The following is a 15664-nucleotide window of genomic DNA, read 5'->3' as shown; positions in this document are numbered from 1 at the left end:
AGTCTGAAGTCTGGGATCCTGAGTACTCCAGCTCTGTATTTTGTTCTCAAGATTGCTTTGGATATTCCGGGTCTTTTGTGTTTCCATACAAATTGTGAAATGTTTTGTTCTAGTTCTGTGAAAAATGGCATTGGTAGTTTGGTGTGGATTGCATTGAATATGTAGATTGCTTTGGGTAGTATAGTCACTTTCACAATGTTGATTCTTCCAATCAAAGAACATGGTATATCTCTCCATCTTCTTGTATCACCTTTTATTTCTGTCATCATTGTCTTATAGCTTTCTGCATACAGGTCTTTTTTCTCCTTAGGTAGGTTTATTCCAAGTTATTTTATTCTTTTTGTTGCCATGGTAAATGGGAGTGTTTCCTTAATTTCTCTTTCATATTTTTCATCATTAGTGTATAGGAATGCAAGAGATTTCTGTGCATTGATTTTGTATCCTGCTACTTTACCAAATTCATTGATTAGCTCTAGTAGTTTTCTGGTAGCATCTTTAGGATTCTCTATGTATAGTATCATGTCATCTGCAAACAGTGACAGCTTCACTTCTTCTTTTCCAATTTAGATTCCTTTCGTTTCTTTTTCTTCTCTGATTGCTGCCACTAAAACTTCCAAAAATATGTTGAATACGAGTGGTGAGAATGGACAAACTTGTCTTGTTCCTGATCTTAGAGGAAATGTTTTCAGTTTTCACCATTAAGAAGGATGTTGGTTGTGGGTTTTTCATATATGGTCTTTATTATAAGGAGGTAAGTTCCCTCTATGCATACTTTCTGGAGGGTGTTTATCATAAATGGGTGTTGAATTTGTCAAAAGCTTTTTCTGCATCTATTGAGATGATCATATGGTTTTTCTCCTTCAGTTTGTTAATATAGTGTATCACATTTATTAATTTGTGTATATTGAAGAACCCATGCATTCCTGGGGTAAACCCCACTTGATCATGGTGTATGATCCTTTTAATGTGCTGTTGGATTCTGTTTGCTACATTTTGTTGAGGATTTTCACAACTATGTTCATCAGTGATATTGGCCTATAGTTTTTTTCTTTGTGACATCTTTGTCTGGTTTTGGTATCAGGGTGATGGTGGCCTTGTAGAATGAGTTTGGGAGTGTTCCTCCCTCTGCTATATTTTGGAAGATTTTGAGCAGGATAGGTGTTAACTCTTCTCTAAATATTTGATAGAATTCACCTGTGGAGCCATCTGGTCCTTGTCTTTTGCTTGTTGGAAGATTCTTAACCACAGTCTCAATTTCAGTGCTTGTGATTGGTCTGTTTATATTTTCTATTTCTTCCTGGTTCAGTCTCAGAAAGTTGTGGTTTTCTAAGAATTTGTCCATTTCTTCCAGGTTGTCCATTTTATTGGAATATAGTTGATTGTAGTAATCTCTCACGATTCTTTGTATTTCTGCCCTTTCAGTTGTTACTTCTTTTTCATTTCTAATTCTATTGATTTGAGTCTTCTCCCTTTTTTTCTTGACAAGTCTGGCTGTGGTTTATCATTTTTGTTTATCTTCTCAAAGAACTAGCCTTTAGTTTTATTGATGTTTGCTATTGTTTCCTTCATTTCTTTTTCATTTATATCTGATCTGATCTTTATGATTTCTTTCCTTCTGCTAGCTTTGGGGTTTTTTTGTTCTTCTTTCTCTAATTGCTTTATGTGTAAGTTTAGATTTTTTATTTGAGATGTTCACTGTTTCTTTAGGTAAGATAGTACTGCTCTAATCTTCCTTCTTAGAACTCCTTTGCTGCATCCCATAGGTTTTGGATCATCTTGTTTCATTGTAATTTGTTTCTAGTTATTTTTTGATTTCCTCTTTGATTTCTTTAGTGATCTCTTGTTTGTTAAGTACTGTATTGTTTAGTCTCCATGTGTTTTAATTTTTACAGATTCTTTCCTGTAATTGATATCTAGCCTCATAGCATTGTGGTTGGAAAAGATAGTTGATATGATTTCAATTTTCTTCAGTTTACCAAGTCTTGATTTGTGACCCAAGATATGATCTATCCTGGAGAATGTTCCATGAGCATTTGAAAGTGTATTCTGTTGTTTTTGGATGTAATTTCTGATATCAATTAAGTCCTTGTTGTTTAACATATCATTTAAAGCATGTGTTTTCTTATTTATTTTCATTTTGCATTATCTGTCCAATGGTAAAAGTGGGGTGTAATCTACCCTACTATGATTGTTTTACTGTAGATTTCCCCTTTTATGGCTGTTCGCATTTGCCTTATATATTGAGGTGCTCCTATGTTGGGTGCATAAATATTTCCAGTTGTTATATCTTCTCCTTGGATTTTTTCCCTTAATCATTATGTAGTGTCCTTTGTCTTTTGGAATAGTCTTTATTATAAAGTCTATTTTGTCTGATATTAGAATTGCTACTCCAGCTTTCTTTCGATTACCATTTGCATGGAATATCTATTTCCATATCCTCACTTTCAGTCCGTATGTGTCCCTAGGTCTGAATTGGGTTTCTTGTAGACAGCATATATATGGGTCTTGTTTTTGTATCCATTCAGCCAGTCTCCGTCTCTTGGTTGGAGCATTTAATCCATTTACATTTAAGGTAGTTATCCATATGTATGTTCGTATTACCACTTTCTTAACTGTTTTGGGATTGTTATTGTAGGTCTTTTCCTTCTCTTATGTTTCCTGACTAGAGAAGTTCCTTTAGCATTTGTTGTAAAGCTGGTTTGGTGGTGCTGAATTCTTTTAACTTTTGCTTCTCTGTAAAGATTTTAATTTCTCCATCAATTCTGAATGAGATCCTTGCTGTGTAGGGTAATCTTGGCTGTACGTTTTCCTCTTTCATCACTTTAAATATGTCCTACCACTCCCTTATGGCTTACAGAGTTTCTGCTGAGAAATCAACTGTTAATCTTATGGAGATTACCTTGTATGTTATTTGTTGCTTTTCCCTTGTTGCTTTTAATAATTTTTTCTTTGTATTTAATTTTTGATAGTTTGATTAATAAGTTTCTTGGCGTGTTTCTCCTTGGATTCATTTTGTATGGGACTCTCTGTGCTTCCTGTACTTGCTTCACTGTTTGCTTTCCCATATTAGGGAGGTTTTCAACTATCATCTCTTCAAATATTTTCTTAGTCCATTTCTTTTTCTCTTCTTCTTCTGGGACACATATAATTCAAATGTTGGTGTGTTTAATGTTGTCCCGGAGGTCTCTGATACTGTCCTCAATTCTTTTCATTCTTTTTTTTCTTATTCTGCTGTGCAGTAGTTATTTGAACTATTTTATCTTCCATGTCACTTATCCATTCTTCTGCCTCAGTTATTCTGCTCTTGATTCCTTCTAGAGAATTTTTAATTTTATTTATTGTGTTGTTCATCGTTTGTTTGCTCTTTAGTTCTTCTAGTTCCTTGTTTTACATTTATTATATTACCTCCAGTCTATTTCCAAGATTTTGTATCATCTTTACTATCATTACTCTGAATTCTTTTTCAGGGAGACTGCCTATTTCCTCTTCATTTGTTTGATCTTGTGGGTTTTGCCTTGCTCCTTCATCTGCTGTAGATTTCTCTGTGTTCTCCTTTTGCTTAACTTACTGTGTTTGGTGTCTCCTTTTCGCAGGCTGCAGTTTCATAGTTCCTGTTGTTTTTGCTATCTGCCCGCAGTGGCTTAGGTTCGTTCCATGTGTTGTGTAGTGTTCCTTGTGGAGGGGGCTGGTACCTGTGAGCTAGTGGATGAGGCTGGATCTTGTCTTTCTGGCGGGCAAGATCGTGTCAGGCAGTGGGTTTTGGGGTGTCTGTGACCTTATTTTGATTTTAGGCAGCCTCTCTGATAATGGGTGGGGTTGTGTTCCTGTCTTACAATGTGTTTGGCATAGGGTTTCCAGCACTGTAGCTTGCTGGTTGTTGAGTGGAGCTGGTTCTTATCTTTGAGATGGAGATCTCCAGGAAATGTTTTGCCATTTGATATTACATGAGGCCTGGAGGTCTCTGGTGGACCAATATCCTGAACTCAGCTCTGCAACCTCTGCAGCTCAGGCCTGACCCCAGCCTGGAGAACCAAGACACTGTCAGCCATGTGGCTCAGAAGAAAATGGAGAAAAAAAGAAAGAAACAAAGAATAAAATAAAATAAATTCACTAAAATATAAAATAAAAAGTAATAAAAAAAGAAAGAAGGAAAGAAGAGAGCAATGAAACCAAAAAACAAGTCCACCAATGATAACAAGCACTAAAAATTATACTGAAAAAAGCCAGAAAGCTTAGTAAACTAAGATAAAAATAAAAGCAGAAACAAATTAGATGCAGAAAGCAAACCCCAAATCTACAGTTGCTCCCAATGTCCACTGCCTCAGTTTTGGGATGATTCATTGTCTAATTCAGGTATTCCACAGATGCAGGGTACATCAAGTTGACTGTGGAGATTTAATCTGATGCTCCTGAAGCTGCTGGGAGAAATTTCCCTTTCTCTTCTTTGTTCACACATCTCCTGGGCTTCAGCTTTGGATTTGGCCCTGCCTCTATGTGTAGGACACCTGAGGTCCTCTGTTCTTTCCTCAGAAAGGACAGGGTTAAATTAGTAGCTGATATGGGGGCTCTGGTTCACTCAGGCCGGGGGTAGGTAGGGGTACAAAATGTGGGGTGAGCCTGCCTTGGCAGAGGCTTGCCTGATGTTGAAACAGCCTGAGGCTCACCATTTGTTCTCCCGGGGAAATTGTCCCTGGATCACATGACTCTGGCAGTGGCGGGTTGCACATGTTCTTGGGAGAGAAGGTGTGGATATGGAGCTGTGCTTGCACACAGGCTTCTTGTTGGCTACAGCAGCAGCCTTATCATTTCATGCCTGTCTCCGATGTCTTCACTGATAGCCGCATCCCGTGCCTGTCTCTGGAGCTTGTTTAGCTGGTGTTGTTAGTCCCCTCTCCTCACACACCCTGAAACAATGATCTCTTGCCTCTTAGGCAGTTCTAGACTTTTCCCAGGGCTCCCTCACAGCTAGCTGTGGTGCAGTAGCCCCCTTCAGACTGTGTTCACACAGCCAATCCCAGTCCTCTCCCTGGGATCTGACCTCTGAAGACAGAGACTCAGCTCCCAGCCCCTGCCTGACCCTGCGGGTGAGCAGACAAGCCTCTCGGGCTGGCGAGTGCTGGTCGGCACTGACCCCTGTGTGGGAATGTCTCCACTTTGCCCTCTGCACCCCTATTGCTGCACTCTCCTCTGTGGCTCCAAAACTTCCCCCCATCACCCCCTCCTGTTTCCGCCATTGAAGGGTCTTTCTAGTGTGTGGAAACTTTTCTTTCTTCACAGCTCCCTCCTAGAGGTGCAGGTCCTGTCCTTATTCTTTTGTTTCCATTTTTCCTTGTTTCTTTTGCCCTACTAAGGTACGTGGGGAGTTTCTTGCTTTTGGGGAAGTCTGAGGTCTTCCCTAGTTCAGTAGGTGCTCTGTAAGAGTTGTCCCACATGTAGATGTATTTCTGATGTATTTGTGGGGAGGAAGGTGATCTCCATGTCTTACTGCTCTGCCATCTTGAAGGTCTGTCCAGAAATTTTTTGATAATATCCAATAACTACTGGTGTTAAGCATACTTACTTGTAGGCAAATTATAAATATTTTAAATTATTTGAATTTGTTGTTAGTGTGAGCACTTAAATAATATTAAAATACTTGGTTTTTATAAATATGTTTGTAAAACAATGTTCTCTGCTGTCCTGTCCCCACATCTGTCCTGAAGTGATAAAATGTAAATTTTGACTCTGCATCAATTAAAATGGGGGCAGTTACTTTAACAGATCCCTCTGTCTCTGATTGCAGTGGTGTGTGATTGATGAACTCCAGGTGGTGGGGTCTTGCTCTCTTAGGCTGTGAAAGAGATGACCCATGGGCTGGAAGCCCTGGATATGCATTCCCCTTGTTCTCTACCTGTTGTGCCTACATTTGGGTGTTGTGTTTCCTGCTAAAATTTTAAACCTCTTCTTTGGGATTCTGGAACTTAGGAATGGTGCTTACTAGAAGAAAACAGTATATTTGCTTAAGTGTCCATTCAGAATTTCATACAGTGGAAAGTTACTCTTCATAAATCTACTTTGCACATAACTCTAATTAAGCTTCCTTTGAGTTGGAATTGGCAGCTGTTTACTGATGTGTATTGGAAACATACACAGCTTAAAGAGGATTTAGGAAAGAACCAAATGACATAGGAAACTTCAAGGGAACATCAACTAAATCGAAATTTTAATCTACATCCTGGTTAGCATTTCTTATCATGGAAAGAAAATAGTGTTGAAAATACCCAATATGGTAGCATGACACCTTTTATGAAATATTTTTTTTTTAGATTCATCATGATCCTGAGCACTCTACCTAAGAGGAATTAATGCAGGCTTGAAGGAGATGTTTCTGAATTACTGTTAGGTAAAGCCTACTGACATAAGAGCCAAAGGTAGACAAAGAAAAAATACATAAGTATAGCAATGTATGTTCCCTTATCCCTTCCTCTCCTGGCTCCACGATTCTGAGCTACATAGATCTTATGAAAATAACATGACAAAGTAAATGGAGTATCATTATGGAAGCACAGATTTATTGCCCAAACCAGCTTAGAGCAGAATAGTTGTTAGTCTTACCAATGTCAGTATCTATAATGAACTTTAATTACCCCAGGTATGGAAGAAAACTCAGCTGGGATTTTCTAGGTATTGAGCAATTGGGGAGAGACTATGGAGACATGGGTAAAGGGAAGGGGAAAGTTTCTGTGGCCTTCATATACTGGCAGAAAAAGTTTTAGCATGGGTAAAATCTCCTATCTGATGTGATTATGCCTTCACTTGCTCCCAGTCAAGGTTATGCTGTTTTGGAGAAGTTTTTTTACCATTGTCTTGCATCCATAAAAAACTACCATTTTTGTTCCCTTGACTGCCCAGTGTAGATTATGCTGTTTTTAAAAGGGCCCTTGTTTAAGTTACTTGTAATTATATTCTGTCTTCTGAGGTACTGACAACTATACTGAATTTCCTGTCACCTGCTAATTTAATTGAGTTCTGTAAAGCAGTTTTTCACAAAAAGAAAGAAACTTGATTTTCTTGGGATCCAGACACTGATTAAATGTTCCTGAAGAGATTTATGTTCTATACATCCAAAAGTAATACTCAGATTAAAAGCTACTCACCACCAATTAAATCTGGATTGAATCTTCAGTTTGTTTTAAATTTGAGATTAATATTAATGAAGGTGATAATCCTCTCTCTATATATTTATGGTCAACACCAACTACATTTATTTTGTTTTGCTCACTTTCTAATTAGAGAATAGTGTTCAAATAAGAATGTACTTAAGTAACAATGATCATCGTTATAAATAATCAGGGGAATTTTTTCTCAATTATTATATAACAGAATCTAGTAACTTTTTTGACCAGTATGAAAATCTATACTTGGTCTAGCAAACATTGTTGAATATGCTGTTATTGTAAACTAAATTCTACTGAATTCTGCTGTGTCTTGTCCCAAATGCTTTGTCCTATGTTTAATAAAACTTAATTATGTGTGAAAAGATGGTACCCCATTCTTGTTTTAGCCTGCATTTCTTTGATTACCATACAAGTTAAACAGTTTTTTATGTTTCTTATAACTACCTTCCTTCAGGAAATCTTGACTTGTGTTGCAGTGGGCCTTCTTTCCCACCCCTCTCACTAGTAGCCCACATTGTTTAACACTGTTCTCTGATATTTTGAGATTCTGTTGTGTCAATTCCCTTTAGGGAGCAACACCTTGTATGTTGTAATTAGTGAAAATGTTTTCTTTGGAGTTATAATTGTCACTTTAAAAAATAAACTGAGATTCCAGTTTGTAAATCAGCTTTATGACTGGTGTTTTCATGAACATATTCATTGAGGTGTAATCACAATAGCTTGAACTAAATGCAAAAAGATTTTTTAAACTGCAAACCTGCGGAAGTGACAAATGGGGAAGTGGAAACTATACTGTTCAGCTTATTCAGGTAAATTTTGCTTATCTTGAGTTATAACCCTCTATATGCTCAACACTGCTAAGCACTGAGGGAGCTCTAGAAGTGCATATCTTCTGTTTCAGGAAGCTTATATTCTAATTAAGGAGTTTAAGCAGTTTCAGAGGGCATATAATTAAATGCTAAATTGTGTAATAAATAAGTTCTGCAGGAATTTAGAGAGGGAATAAGCTCCACTTGGACTTTTAAAATGACATAATCTAAGTGCTCATTTTATGTTTACAAAAATTGAAGCCTAGACCTGTTAAGAAACTTAGCCAGGGTCACAGAGCTCTTAGTCTCACAACTGGAACTAGAATCTGCATCTCCTGATTCATTTTAGCATCCTTTACACTAGAGAAAATTCCCAATTTGGACCCCAGTTAGTTCTTTTTTTTTTTCACCACCCCCAACACCCCCGCATGGTGTCCATGGTTTATTCTCTACATCTGTGTCTCAATTTCTGCTGAAAACCAGTTCATCTGTACAATTTTTCTAGGTTCCACATATATGCATTAGTATCCGATATTTGTTTTTCTCTTTCTGACTTACTTCACTTTGTATGACAGTCTCTAGATCCATCCACATCTCAACAAATGACCAAATTTCATTCCTTTCTATGGCTGAGTAATATTCCATTGTATATATGTATCACACCTTCTTTATCCATTCGTCTGTCGATGGGCATTTGGGTTGCTTCCATGACCTGGCTATTGTAAATAGTGCTGCAATGAATATTGGGGTGCATGTGTCTTTTTGAATTATGGTTTTCTCTGGGTATATGCCCAGTACTGGGAATGATGTATCATATGGTAATTCTATTTTTAGTTTTTTAAGGACCCTCCATACTGTTTTCCATAGTGGCTGTATCAATTTACATTCACACCAACAGTGAAAGAGGGCTCCCTTTTCTCCACACCCTCTCCAGCATTTGTTGTTTGTAGATATTCTGATGATGACCATTCTAACGGTTGTGAGGAGATACCTCATTGTAGTTTTGATTTTCATTATTCTAATAATTAGTGATGTTGAGCATATTTTCATGTGCTTCTTGGCCATCTGTCTGTCTTCTTTGGAGAAATGTCTATTTAGGGCTTCTGCCCATTTTTGTATTGGGTTGTTTGTTTTTTTAATATTGAACTGCATGAGCTGTTTATATATTTTGGAGATTAACCCTTTGTGCATTGCTCTGTTTACAAATATTTTCTCCCATTCTGAAGGTTGTCTTTTCGTCTTGTTTATGGTTTCCCTTGCTTTGCAAAAGCTTTTAAGGTCCCATTTGTTTATTTCTGTTTTTATTTCCATTACTCTAGGAGGTGGATTAAAAAAGATCTTGCTGTGATTTATGTCAAAGTATGTTCTTCCTATGTTTTCTTCTAAGAGTTTTATAGTGTCCAGTCTAACATTTACGTCTCTAATCCATTTTGAGTTTATTTATATGTATGGTGTTAGGGAGTGTTCTAATTTCATTCTTTTACATGTGCCTGTCCAGTTTTCCCAACACCACTTATTGAAGAGACTGTCTTTTCTCCATTGTATATCCTTGCCTCCTTAGTCATAGATTAGTTGACCATATGTGAGTGGATTTATCTCTGGGCTTTCTATCTTGTTCCATAGATCTATGCTTCTGTTTTTGTGCCAGTACCATATTGTCTGGATTACTGTAGCCTTATAGCATAGTTTGAAGTCAGGGAGTCTGATTCCCCCAGCTCCGTTTTTTTTCCCTCAAGACTGCTTTGGCTATTCGTGGTCTTTTTTGTCTCTATACAAATTTCAAGATTTTTTTGTTTCAGTTCTGTAAAAACAGCCATTGGTAATTTAATAAGATTGCACTGAATCTGTAGATTGCTTTGGGTAGTATAGTCATTTTCACAATATTGATTCTTCCAATCCAAGAACGTGGTATATCTCTTCATCTGTTGGTATCATTTTTAGTTTCTTTCATCAGTGTCTTATAGGTATATGCATACAGGTTTTTTGTCTCCCTAGGTAGGTTTATTCCTAGGTATTTTATTCTTTTTGTTGCAATGATAAATGTGAGTGTTACCTTAATTTCTCTTTCATATTTTTCATCATTAGTGTAAAGGAATGCAAGAGATTTATGTGCATTAATTTTCTACCCTGCAACTTTACCAAATTCATTGATTATCTCTCCTAGTTTTCTGGTGGCTTCTTTAGGATTCTCTTTGTATAGTATCATGTCATCTGCAAACAGTGACAGTTTTACTTCTTCATTTCCAATTTGTACTCCATTTATTTCTTTTTCTTCTCTGATTGCTGTGGCTAGGACTTCCAAAACTATGTTGAATAAAAGTAGCGAGAGTGCGCATCCTTGTCTTGTTCCTGATCTTAGAGAAAATGCTTTCAGTTTTTCACCATTGAAAATGATGTTTGTTGTGGGTTTGTCATATATGGCCTTTTTTTATGTTGAGGTAGTTTCCCTCTATGTCCACTTTCTAGAGAGTCTTTACCATAAATGGCTGTTTAATTTTGTCAGAAGCTTTTTCTGCATCTATTGAGATGATCATATGGTTTTTATTCTTCAATTTGTTAATATGGTGCATCATGTTGATTGATTTGCATATATTGAAGAATGTTTGCATCCTTGGGATAAATCCCACTTGGTCATGGTGTATGATCCTTTTAATGTGTTGTTGGATTCTGTTTGCTATTATTTTGTTGAGGATTTTTGCATCTATATTCATCAGAGATATTGGTCTGTAATTTTCTTTTCTTGTAGTCTCTTTGCCTGGTTTTGGTATCACGGTGATGGTGGCCTCATAGAATGAGTTTGGAAGTGTTCCTTCCTCTACAATTTTTTGGAAAAGTTTGAGAAGGATTGGAGTTAACTCGTCTCTAAATGTTTGATAGAATTCACCTGTGAAGCCATCTACTCCTGCACTTTTGTTTGTTGGAAGATTTTTAATCACAGTTTCAATGTCATTGCTTATGATGGTCTGTTAATATCTTCTATTTCTTTCTGGTTCAGTCTTGAAAGGTTATACATTTCTAAGAATTTGTCCATTTCTTTCAGATTGTCCATTTTATTGGCATAGTGTTGCTTGTATTTTGGGTTTGTTTTTGTAGGTCCTTTTCTCCTCTTGTGTTTCCCACTTAGAGAAGTTCCTTTAGCATTTGTTATAGAGCTGGTTTGGTGGTTCTGAATTCTCTTAGCTTTTGCTTGTCTGTAAAGCTTTTGATTTCTGCATTGAATCTGAATGAGATCCTTGCCAGGTAGAGTAATCTTGTTTGTAGATTCTTCCCTTTCATCACTTTAAGTATATCATGCCACTCCCTTCTGTCTTGTAGAGTTTCTGCTGAGAAATCAACCGTTAACCTTATGGGAGTTCCCTTGTATTTTATTTGTCATTTTTCTCTTGCTACTTTTAATAATTTTTCTTTGTCTTTAATTTTTGCCAATTTGATTACTATGTGTCTCGCCGTGTTTGTACTTGGGTTTATCCTGTATGGGACTTTCTGCCCTTCCTGGACTTGGGTGGCTATTTCCTTTTCCATGTTGGGGAAGTTTTCTACTATAATCTCTTCAAATATTTTCTCTGGTCCTTTCTCTCTCTCTTCTCCTTCTGGCACCCCTATCATGCGAATGTTGTTGCATGTAATGTCCCAGAGGTCTCTTAGGCTGTCTTCATTTCTTTTCATTCTTTTTCCTTTATTCTGCTCTGCAGCAATGAATTCCACCATCTCTCTTTCAGGTCACTTATCCATTCTTCTGCCTCAGTTATTCTGCTATTGATTCCTTCTAGTGTAGTTTTTGTTTCAGGTATTGTATTGTTCATCTCTTTTTGTTCTTTCATTCTTCTAGGTCTTTGTTAAACATTTCTTGCATCTTCTCGATCTTTGCCTCCATTCTTTTTCCACTGTCCTGTATCATCTTCACTATCATTATTTTGAATTCTTTTTCTGGAAGGTTGCTTATCTCCACTTCATTTAGATTTTTTTCTGGGGTTTTATCTTGTTTCTTCATCTGGTACATTGCCCTCTGCCTTTTCATCTTGTCTGTCTTTCTGTGAATGTGGCTTTTGTTCCACAGGCTTCAGGATTGTAGTTCTTCTTGCTTCTGCTGTCTGCCTTCTGGTGGATGAGGCTATCTAAGAGGCTTATCCAGTTAGTTCTTAGACAATGATTTTGAGAGGAAACATTAAGCCAGATGCTTATTTTCCATAGATCTAAGTAATATTTCAGCATTACATTCATGGAAACCCATTGAATACTAATGAAATATTAAAATTGATCATAAAATAAATGAAAATTAAATAACTATATTTATTTACAAGTTAATATTAAATATATAAAATCAGTTAAGGTTTTAAAAGCTGCATATAAATATCCATTTTAGGGAAAAGTTCCACATAACTAGGTTGACTTAACATTCTTAAATATGAGTCAAAAAAATTGGGACTAAATATGACTTCATTTTTATCTGGTAGGTATCTCTGAAGCAATTCATCATTGTTCCAAGAACCTTTGGATTTAATTCAAAATTAGGGTTCTCTGTTTTGAAATTTTTTCTTGAAAGTTAATATGCATGCATGTTTCTGAAGGTGTTTTAATGGCATATGTTTGCAAAGAGGCATTTTCCAAGGCAAAACTAAGTCATTTCACTTCTAGACAGGCTTGCCAGTGATGGCAACTGATACAATGGAAAGGAATTTGGGTTTCAATGATGACATCAACAGAGTTATTAAGCAGTCTAATAGGATTTTGGTGAGGGGCCACTACTCAAGGTATTTTAAATCAGGGATTTCCTATATATCTTATTGGATATAAGGGCTGAAGAAGAAGAAGGAATAAAGTTTAGGTTTAAAGAGATGGAATTGCTGTGTATTGGGCAGAAATGGGGAAATGCAAAATTAAATACTACTACTGCTTCTGATAAAAATAAAACAGGCATTTTTATATTGGGGTATGTGGGGACAATAGAGATGCTTTCCCTGAATGAAGATTTGGGGCCCTTCAGTTGATGTCATGTCTAAGTGCTGACAGCCCACCTTGAGCCCACACACATCACTCTTCCCTTCCCATCAGCCCTCACTCCACAGTGGCCAGATTTATGACTTCCTCTTACACTTGGAACACACTGACTTCAAGCAGTTGTCTCAGTGATGCTTTCCATTTGTTTTTTTTTGAGACCAAGCCAGAGCAAAGCTGGTTGAGATGTAGCCAATCTGCCAGATGCTGCTGGATGTTATTTTCTACTCTCTAGGGAAAAGCATTGTTTTTTCAGTGAAAATTGCAATAATTTCTTATGAAAACTATTCCTGGAAAGTTGACTGAAAGAAAGAAATGTGAAAAACCTAAGAAGCCTTTGGATATATGAGGTTCTAAGAGACAGTGTTTTTGTGTGTCAGAAACATCTATGTAGGCTGGAAAAAAATAATGAGCAAATAGTGGATGTGTCATGCAAGAAGTATTTAGACTTGGTGTTTTTGTGGATTTTTTTTCTCAATTCCTACTACCATGCCAATTCCCTCTACTGTGAGTATCTTCTTAATTGGAGCATACCTCTTCCAGAGTTTGCCTGTATTACATAGAAGTATTTTACTCCACTTGTCTTATTACCTTTCTAAGATATGAACTCTTTGAGGGCTGCTTCTTATTTCTCGCTGTGTCCCAAGAAGTCCTTAAGATAGGCACTTGCATAATGGTAAGGCCTCAACCATTATTTGTTGAAATGATTTGCATGAGTGGAGTTATTATATAAGGCAGAGTATGAGAGAAATAGGAGAGGAAGTAATGATATAGAGAAGGTCAGAGGACAAATAACACAGGAAGAAGGGCATTAGAATGAAGTAGTTCTTGAGAGAGCTTAAATAGTAAAAGATATAAGAGAAAACTAGCCAAAGGGAAGAAAGAAGGTGGAAACTAAAGATGTGATATCAGTTGAAGAAGGTCTGTGAAAGTAAGAATTAATTTCTTGTGTGTAATATCTAATATCTGCTTTCCCATTTTTTTAAATTTGTAATCAAATTTCAATGTTAAATATTCATTGGATACTTAGCTGCATATTTTAACAAATATAAAAGTATCTTTCACTAGCAACAGAATGGAACTTCTTCAACTTGATAAACAGCCTCTACAAAAATCATGCAGGTAAGACCATCTTCGACCATTTAAGATTGCATGGTTCCCCTAAGATCAGGAACAATACAGGGACATTTGCCCTTTTGACTTATATTCAGGATTAAATAGACATTCTAGCCAGTGAATTATGGAAAGAAAAAAATACAGCACCTAGATTTGGAAGGAAGGAGTAAAATTGCCTTTTTTTTTGCAGACTACATGGTCACCTATTTAGAAAATATAATGGAATATAGAAAAAAGCTTCTAATACTAATATGTGAGTTTAGCAAGCTTGCAAGACATAAGATGAATACACAGCATTCAATTGTATTTCTGTATACTAACAATGAAAAATGGGAAATTAAAAAAAATGCCAAAATATGAAATGCTTTGGAATAAATATAAGATATGTGAGCAACATATACACTGGAAACTATAAAACACTGCTGAAAGCAATTTAATAAGACCTAAATAAACTGAATGCAATACTTTATTCATTAGCCAGACTATATTTTTTAAAACTATGAATATGTATATTTTCTATAAACAATATTGACAAGCTAGTTCAGACTGCCCTCTGATTTCTCAGACCTTAGTATAGGATTATATTAATCATTAGTTCATGTGTTTCAATCACTGTATTTTACATTTAAAAAAAATTTTATTGAAGTATAGTTGCTTTAATTTTTTTGTTATTTTCTACTGTACAGCAAAGTGAATCAGCTATATGTATACATATGTCCCCTCTGTTTTGGATTTCCTTCCCATTCAGGTCACCACAGAGCACTGAGCAATTCCCTGTGTGATATAGTAGATTCTCATTAGTTATCTATTTTATACATAGTATCAATAGTGCTTATATGTCAATCTCAATCTCCCAATTGTTAAGATGTCTTTTCTCCTTAAATATATCTATAAATTAAATGCAATCCCAATTAGAATCTGAGCATGTTATTTTGTAGAAATTGACAAGATTATTATATATTTCATATAGAAATACAAAGGTTTTAGAATCACCAAATCAATTTGAAGAAAAACAAAGTTGTAGGGATAACTACTTAATTTCAAGAATTATTGTAAAGCTACAGTTATCAAAGTAGTGTGGTATTAGCCTAAAGACAAAGAAATAGATCAATGGCACATAAGATATAGCCCAGAATAAACCTACACATAGAGGGACAACTGACTTTTACAAATGTTTAAAGGCAATTCATTGGAGAAAATAGAATTTTGTAAACAAACGATAGAACAAACTTATATCTGTAGTGAAATATTATGAACTTTGATCCATTCTTACACTATACCCCCAAATTTTTCAAAACAATTCACACACCTAAATGGAAAACCTAAAACTATAAAACTCATTGAACAAAACAGGAGCAAATCTTTGTAATTTTGATTTAAGCAAGGGTTTTAGGTACCACTCAAAAAACATAATTTATAAAAAAAATAAATTGATACAGTTGACTTCATCAAAATTTAAAACCTCTGCTCTTTGAAAGACACCATTAAGAAAATTAAACGGGCTTCCCTGGTGGCACCGTGGTTGAGAGTCCATCTGCTGATGCAGGAGATGCAGGTTCATGCCCCGGTCTGGAAAGATCCCACATG

This window comes from Neophocaena asiaeorientalis, unplaced genomic scaffold (assembly GCF_003031525.2).
Source record: "Neophocaena asiaeorientalis asiaeorientalis breed wild unplaced genomic scaffold, Neophocaena_asiaeorientalis_V1.1 scaffold355, whole genome shotgun sequence".
Lineage (NCBI taxonomy): Eukaryota > Metazoa > Chordata > Mammalia > Artiodactyla > Phocoenidae > Neophocaena > Neophocaena asiaeorientalis.
Note: the sequence above shows the minus strand (reverse complement) of the source record.